The sequence below is a fragment of the Corvus brachyrhynchos genome, unplaced genomic scaffold (genome assembly GCF_000691975.1).
Source record: "Corvus brachyrhynchos isolate BGI_N302 unplaced genomic scaffold, ASM69197v1 scaffold126, whole genome shotgun sequence".
Taxonomy (NCBI): Eukaryota; Metazoa; Chordata; class Aves; order Passeriformes; family Corvidae; genus Corvus; species Corvus brachyrhynchos.
In genome coordinates, this window is record NW_008239283.1 from 2,939,660 (window position 1) to 2,948,389 (window position 8,730).

An 8,730-nucleotide genomic window follows, 5' to 3' on the forward strand; every position below is an offset into this window, starting at 1 on the left:
GGTAAGGGCCGGCTTCCGCACGCCTCTCTTGGAGCTCTCTCCTGGGGAGGGTGGTTATTGGTAGCCCCCGCAGGTTTGGGATTGACCCAAGCAACGGTTCAGTGCTGTCCTTGGTGCCTCCTAACCTGTGTTTTTGTCCCTCGAACAGCACCGAGAAAGAGAGAAACCATCAACTGGTCCTGCCGTAACCGGACTCTGAACAGGCTGAGGGTCTCTCACCGCTCCTGCTCTGACTGTACCACTGCTCTGGGTAACATCGCCTCACTCATGCTGCATGTTTACGTTTAAATAGCACAGTCCTAAAAGAGTTACTTTTTAAGCCTATGCACTTTGTTTCATACGGTGAGAGGTTTATTCAGGGTGTTTTGCAAATGAAATTCATTGCCTCTGTTAAGACGGTTGCACCTGGTGTGGCAGCTATTTTAGCGCGAGAAATGTTAAACCTCAGCAGCCAAGCCCTGATCCTGATGCCTCCTAAACCTGTGTCGCATGATGAAACTTGAACTTCCAAACACACAGTGTCCCCTGTCAGGGGAAGCTGTCATGAACACGCCGTGCCCTCCGCCTCCAGCCCAGCCCGGGCTGCACGCAGCGCTGCCGCCCACTCCTCCAGCCGCACGCCAGTCCTTGGGGACAGGGGCTGATGCCGACAGCTGACATGCTTGAGAGGTCTCAACGATGCTGGAAGATTATTTTGAGGTGGTCACACAAAGTCGGAAAACTTCCAGTGAAAGCAGCACCGTTGGCTGTGCACAGGCACAGCAGCCCAGCGGCACGGGACGTAGCCAGCACAGGAGAGGAAAGGGGAGAAGTGCAGTGTAAGCGAAGCTCTTTTCTTATTAACAGTGCGAGTCATGCCAGTCCTTTAAATAGCACGGGATACTCCTAAATCTGTCTGGCAAGCACGGGGTAGGAGGGTTTCCCAAGGGCTTTTACCCATCACCCAGGTCGTTCCCAAATTGTGTCTGTACATCATTGAGGTTGTTTATCTCCCCTCAGTTTACTAACTTGCATATTTTTTTCAGAAGTAACTCTAAAAGGCAAATAAGCATGTTATGTTTTCAGTTTTGGACATTAGTGAAACAGCAGGCTAAAATCTTAAACCCCAGTAATGCTGGATTCTAAGAAACACAGAGATAGGTTAATTTTGCAATGTTTTTATAGCTATTTATAATATAATTAATTAGGCTTTAATTAATCTTAACTTGTTACCTTGGGAGGCACTCTGTACTCTTTTAAAAGCTTGGTAAAAGCTTGATAAAAGCTTGCTGTGCTGCTCTGAAAAGGCTGCAAAGAAAACTTGTCTCCTTTTCCCTCCCCTGGTGCCCTCTGTGCAGTGCTCCTGCCTTGCTGCTTTAGCCAAACGTGAGGGCTGAACAAGCAGCCCTGTGTTGTTCACTTTCTTTTCTGTACAGAGTTTTCTCTTCTTCCCCTACATAAATGCAAAGGAAATTCTGGCAGTCATTATGAAGAACTTGGGAAGAGCAAGGTTGTGGTGTACTCCTCACACAACTTCATGTATTTAGTTTCCCTTCTCCCCTCCTCAATGCACAGTGACCACCTTTTCTTTAGCACAACGAGGAAAAATCCGCTGTACCTACAGAAATGCAATTAACTCGTCCTTTGAATTCTAACAAAGAAAAACACCCGAGCAAAGTCCCACATCACGTCAGTCTCTTCAGTTATTAAAAGCTACAAGCTGTATTTTCCTGGATTGAAAGTTTTTTTGTTCTTAGAAGGTTTTTATCATCAATCTTTTTTTAACAGGGAACTTTAAATTGCTGCCAGATTATGGTCTTTGTTTGCTTTGGCACTGATTCGTGAAGCTGGAACTCTTTACAGCTTCACACAAAGAGTTTTTTAATTTTTGTGTTGTGTCGGCCTGCGTGTGTGGGTTTAGAGATTTACAAACATCTTCCTGGATTTTTTTTTAAATTATTTGAAAACATTTGTATTTTAAAAAGTTGTTTGCTCTACAATTAAAGCTGATCTTGCAGTTAGGCCCTGCATTCTCATGAACTCATTAAACCAAAGCATCTGATGTCTTTATAGACAATTAACACTAATTTATTCGTTTAGCTGTATCATCTCATATGATACTCTAAAATGCCAAAACACAAAGCAGTTCCAAACAATTTTAGGAAAATTTTGCATTGAGTATGCTCTGAATTTTGAAATTTGTAAGAAAGACAATAAAATTATTTATTTATATTTTATTCGTTTTAAGAGTTTTTAGTGTAGTTCTTGGCAAATGAAGTATATTTGGATTTAACAGGATATATTTATATTTAGCTATTAAAGGAAATGCGTACAAAATGTGAGGTCCATTTTTGTACCAAAGTATGAGCGGAAAACTCATTACTCTCATGAATAATTTCTACAATCCTCTAGGAGTTTGGTGTTCTCCCTTTAAATGTGATTTTATGTCCCTAGTTTTGTAAAGGGTTTATGCAAAATGCTTTTCAATGACAAGAGCAGGAGCAGGCCCTTGCAACGTGGCCTTCTCCCCTGTTTAAATGTGGCTCAGCGTAACATTAAATTCTTCTCTCTTTACTCAGGATAAACTGTTGAATTCAGCTGGGCTTGAAGATTTTCTCAGGGTTTCAATTACTAAATAATTCAGGAATTTCAGTAACACTGATTGATCGTGGCAGAAATTAGACCCCAGAGCACTGTGGCCCAAATATTTGTGGTATAGACAGATAATATCTATCTAATTATAACAGTGATTTCTCTGAGGAACATTTATATATACGTGTAACTCTATGTATTTAAATGAGGAAAACTGGGGACAAATCCTTAACTTTGCTGAAATTTATTTGTAATGTAAAACTTCTCTAACCCCAGGAGCAAAAAAAAAAAAAAAAAGATACAGGATTGAGCTGTTACTCTGTAATGGGTTTTCTATAAATCAAGGGAAAAAGAATTTAATTTCTGGAGACACAGATGAATTGAGGGCTCAGATTGCATGTATAAAGAGCTCATCATCATTAGGTGTTTTATTGAGTTTTTACTGTATGAGCTTGTGTGTCTTTTCAGTCCTATTTTTTTAATCATGGTGCAGCATTATTCATGGCATGCACAAATATACAAGTCAAAATCTTGAGAGTGTCTGAGAGCAAGTACCTTTCTTGATGGTGAGGCATTGGAATGATGTGAGTTCTTCCAGAGGTGCCAAACAGCCTCTTGTTCTGCAGATACTGGGGTTCTGACTTCTTTGTGAGTGCATTCTGTTTGAGTGTACGAACAGAGGCGTGCCTGATGCCAATCGCAGCTTTGTTTTCCTGTAAACACTTGGCTATTCAATTTACATGATGCATGAATAAAGCAGAAACTGTGAGATATACACCATTTGGTCTCAGATCCTATTAAATTATAGTTAAAATAATCCAAGCATAGTACTTTGTATAAATCATTGTACTTAGCCTGCTACATCACTGTATAAAAACAGCACGAAGTAAAGTGAATAAATCATGTTGTTTGATTTTACTGGTTAAGTTTAAAGAAGCATTTGAACATAGTTCTTGGTTATTTATGAATTAATCATAATGTAAGTCAAAGTAGTTTCATATGTTGGCTTCTATTTTCATTTCTGTTCTACAAAACAGAAGTTTCCTTTTGTGGAAAATCTGCTTCTTTACAAAAATCTGTATTTGTTTGCAAAATGTGATTATATTTGCTAAAATAAACAGTATTTTTGTTACTAATTTAAACAATAAAGTGCAAACACTAAGATGGTCGTTCTCTTCTATAGCCATCTCAAGAGACAAGTATTTAATCTTTTCCTTTACCTTTTTCAAATCTATCTCTACAGGATTTCAGCAGCATATTGACGTGTATGAATGCACCATGTGTGTGCATTGGCAGGAGAGAAGGGAAGTGGGTGGAAAGCTTGGGAAAACGAAAAGTGAGTTTCTCTGCTCAGGGCCTGTGCAATATCCTAAGTGCCAAATACAAGAGGAGCTGGAGGGAGGGAAAGGATGGAGGCAAAATGGAGGGAGAAGAAAGGAAGAGGTTGATTTATCAATGGAAGATCATCAGGGCAGACAAGCAAAAGAGCCCAGAGTGCGAGCAGTCCCTGCCATGATTCTGTGCTTTGGCCTGGTGCACTGTGAGACTGTTGGCACTACACTGAAAGAATATCACCATAAATTATATAAAACCTAAACTGACTGCCTAAATACCACCATGAAAAAGAGAGCAGTAATGTGTTGATTAATAGTAAGAGCTACCGAATTATACAAGGTGAGGAGAAAGAATTTATATAAAATTACCTAAAATAGACAGCATGCTACAAAAGCAAGAGATCTGGAAGATCTCTTATACCAGGAATCCTTTGAAGATTGAAGAAAAATGTTTCTAAAGAATCAACATGAGGATTGTGGGGGAAGAAGAGAAAATTATTACTGGCATAAAAAATACCATAGAGTTTCATGAAAGCTTAGGGGAGAAAAAAGCCATTACTTAACAGTGAGAAGGACTCAACTGGCTGCTCTGGACATATTTCTTCAAAAACCTTCTCAGAATTTGAATATATGTTCATATCCAGGCAGCCCAGGTTCTTATTTCAAGTGAAATCCTTTAGCTGTTACAACGTAATACAGAGATTTAGAAACCTTGAAGATTCAGCCCACACTTGACATTGCACAGCAAGGAGCACAGGCTTCCTCAGGACAGGAAGGAGAAAGAGAAGGCATGGATGAATAAAGAAGAGTAACCAGTAGCCCACCACAGAGGATATTTGATGCCAAGAAATCTCCCTCTTTGCAAGGATTTGACATCTTGATGCAAGTAAACTATGGGGCACAAAGAAAGTGATTCCAGTTTTGGTGATAGATAAAATGTAACAAAATAAACTTAAGACAAAAGTTGCTTTAGAAAGGTCTTATCTACTCTCTTTCATTTACTACGTTGACATCACAGTAGTGTTGTGAGGTTTTAATTAACGTTTGGAAACTGCTACGTGTTCTTCCAAAGGAGAAGCCAATACAAATAAGACAATTACACCAAAATGGGTGATGAAACAAGGAAATGATAAAAGTAATTCTACTTGTTATGGCATCTCTCTCCAACATCTTATTGTGCTTCCTTCACATTATTAAAATAAGCCCTACTTTCCAAGCATATGTATGCAGATCATTTTTAAAAACAAAGATTGCAGAAACAGGTAATTCTTTCAGTGAGACAGGGGAGCTTGGTGGGAAGGGTAGGCATCTGTCAGGCCCAGATAAGATCAGACAGCTGCGCTCTATCCTGAAAGGATGCCATGAAGCTCAGTTTTCCTAGGGAAATAACATCTTCAGCATGAAAAGCAGCAATGAAGTGAAGTCTCCAAACCAGTAAGTAAAGAAAACATGAACTCTCAGAGCTCATTTTAATCTAAAATAGCAACTCTATATCAGGTCAAAAAATGCAAGATGAGAGGAGAACACCTTTTACCAAACAGTAAAAGCTAAAGGGCAGGAGGATCATTTCACTCTATAGTCTCAACCAAATTAATCCTTTATATTAGAAACAAAGGTGACTTTAACAACAACAATCACTGCAGAGAGCCACTGGGACAGTAAGAGAGCTGGAACACAGGACACCCAGGACAGTCTGTGGGAAGAGGGGTGGTTAAAATGGAGACAAGAAAGCCAAGCAGGTGGAAATCCAACAGCAGTCTCACAACAGGATGGTGGAGCCAGGCTTTCCCAAGGGACACACAATGAAAGTACAAGTGCTGTAAATCACAGGTTGCAATAATGTAATCTTTATTTTCTTTTACTTAAGAAAGAATGCTTCTCACCACAAGCACGGTGAAGCACTGGAACAGGACATCCAGGGAGGCTATGGAAGTCTCAAGAACTTCACAGAGCAAGGCCCCAGTTTCGTCTAACTTGGAAGTCAGCCTTGCTTTGAAAATGGAAGATGTATTGAATAACTCAAAAGGTCCTTTTCAATCTAGTTTCTCCCATGATTTTATGAAATTATGAGCTTAGGGTTGTCTGGAAAGGAAGTTTGTAGAACAGAATTATAAGAAAAACTTGAAAAATGCAAGGACTTCACAGGAAAAAAACCTATACATTTGGTCAGTGCCAGGATCTATTATTCCAGACAAGATGAGGGACATCCAGATATGCATATCAAGAGGAGAGCAAAAAAGATTCCTGGAGAAAGGAGAAAGTCAACAGGCCTATAAAGGGGATTTCCAGAAACAGAAACAATCAGGGGCACGGGCCTGTTTCTATCAGAAGGACCTCTCAAATCTGAATTATTAAAGAGGTTTTATATATTTGTTTGGAAGATGGTTAAATTTACAGGTGACAACTTTGGAGGGATGATTAGAATCAGAGATTAACTCATAGAAAAATAAAACAAGAAATGTTCTTAAAAAGATGCATTTCAATGTAGAAATGTAGGTAGTGCCACACCTGGCAGGAATAACACAGCACACAAACATATGATGGAAAATGACAGGCAGAAAATTATTTTTGAGGTGTTGCATATCACAAGCATGACAAGCCTTTGCAAGAAAAACAAAGCCCACACTGGGTGCATATTTCACTAAGACCCCTTTTGGAAATATTTTCTATAATTATTACAACTTCCCTGAGTTCTGTCTGAAATGTCTGGCTAGGTGGAAAATCTGTTAAAAGTTGTAACTTGGAGAATGCTACAAGTAGAGAGGAGTATATTAACTACTGTGTCTGTGCAAATGAAATGATGGAGAGGGACTTGAGATTGTGGAAGCCAAACTAGGTAACAGTGAAAGAGGATATCTGTACTTACTAACAAATAAATGTCTCCCAAAGACCCAGCAGTTGTATAAAAACAAGTTATGAGACCCTGAAGTTTTCAAGGGTAACATTTGAAGAACCTGTGGTGCTGTTAGTGACTGGAGCCTGAGAATATGCTAAATACAGGCATATGCAACAATTAGAATATCAGAAAAGCACAATAGAAGTTTTAGCATCATGGTAAGAGGTATAAAAAAGCGATTCAAGATATATCCATGGGAAACAGGGGCCAGGCTGCAGGAAGCAAGGCCCTACTGTGTGTTGTTTTGTTACCACTGCAACCGATTATTTTTATTTGCCACACTGCTCAAAGAAAACCTGAGTGGAAACGCCAGGCTTTAATAACAGGTGCTGTGAAAGATAACAGCATAAGTGAGAGTTTCTGGCTGATGTAAGAGGCAGTCTCTGGAACGCTCAGTATCTACAGCAGCGTTAAACACCAACCCTGGAGCAGCCAAGCATAGGTCAGGCCCACTGAAGCACCAGCAGTGGCCAGCAAGACAGACCCAAAGAGAAAGGGCCAACCACAGCAAACCACCACATTCCTGCACTGCACAGAATAGAGCTGAATCCAGCCAGAGGCAGCAGAAAAATCAAAGACCACTTTTCTGCTACATAAAACATGTTAGTGCTTATTTTAGCCTCTGCAACGAGATGGAGCAGAAACAAACTGTACATTATGGGGAGCCTCTGCATTCCAGCAAATGCCTCAACATTGCCATGTCCTCCATCACACGAGACAATCCTCTGGCACATGGCAGCTGTCACCAATGCATTGCAAGTGAGCAGATCCTCTCCTCTGCAGAGATTCTTTCTCTTTGCCATCTTGGTGTGTTTGCCTACACTCAAGTGGCCCAGCCTTCCCCAGGAGGGGAAATACACAGGAAAAATTACTTGAAAAATCATTACCATTAGGAAAACACCGCCACTCTTGAAATGTTTTAATTAAGATGGTTAAACTGCTTAATTAAAACTATTTAAAAGGCCTGTTCTCATTTCCATTACAGACTTTAAAAATCTTATGGCCTCAAAGAGTACAAAGGGGTCCAAAAGTCTCCATAATGTAAATAATAATTAGTGAATTTATTTTCACTGGCATTATTTATAGTTAGTGATCTTCTTATATTGGCTTAATTATCATCTGATTCTAAAAGGCTAATAATTTCACTCCATTACCCTCCAGATCTGCTTCTCTTTCGCAAGTAGTTTAACAGATGTCAAAAATTAAAAAATTTTAAAAATAATAAAAAAAAAAGTAAAAAAGATTAAGAGTCAAAGTAATGCAGAAAATCAAAGCTGTTAAAAGATAAGGTTGGGTAATTGCTGAACCAGTGATTCAGAATTTGTTGCTCACCACCTCCATCTGCTGAAAGTTTCTGTCTGTACCAGCAGAAACAGATCAAATCTTGTAGGTACCACTGCTCCTGGGCTGATAAACCAGCTTAAAATATATCCGTGGCAGTTTCAAAGAGTGCATTAGACAGTTCTGGTGGTTAAGGCTCTGATTCCTTCTGCCAGCTCTGCCAGTCCCTTAGTCTGCCACAGGCAAAGACAATACCTTCTAAAACTGTACAGTCGGGAATTGTTGGAACTTACCTCTCAATATCCAAATTCATTTGATTTTCAACAAGATTTGGGTCTTTGAAAATGAAACTAAGGCTTTATGGGGGAAAATTTGCTAGGACTCAGATGCTGAATAAAAATCACAATGCATACAAGCATCAATATCTACACACACACAAACACCCTTCTGTGCATGTACTTCCAGATCAACCATTACGTGAACCACACAAGAGGAGCAGGAACAGAGGGATCATCTTTGTGTATTCCAAATTGAGAAAATTATCAAAGTAATGCAGAATAATTTATAGGGGTGAACATCAGCTAAGAAGTGATGAACAGAGAATATGTTTTTTCTACCAGCTTACTTCCATAAAGACACTGACACTAC

At 39.5% G+C, this 8,730-nt stretch overlaps 2 long non-coding RNA genes across 2 annotated transcripts in view; one reads left to right on the forward strand and one right to left on the reverse strand.

The window, feature by feature from the left end:
* Positions 1 to 3,490, forward strand: part of LOC108448159 — a 17,277-nt gene extending 13,787 nt beyond the window's left edge. The window contains exon 3 of the long non-coding RNA XR_001863954.1: positions 149 to 3,490. This is a non-coding gene — a long non-coding RNA (uncharacterized LOC108448159). The remainder of the gene's footprint in view (positions 1 to 148) is intronic.
* The window catches only part of LOC108448160, a 156,622-nt gene that overhangs the window by 129,688 nt on the left and 18,204 nt on the right, over positions 1 to 8,730 (reverse strand). The window lies entirely within an intron of this gene.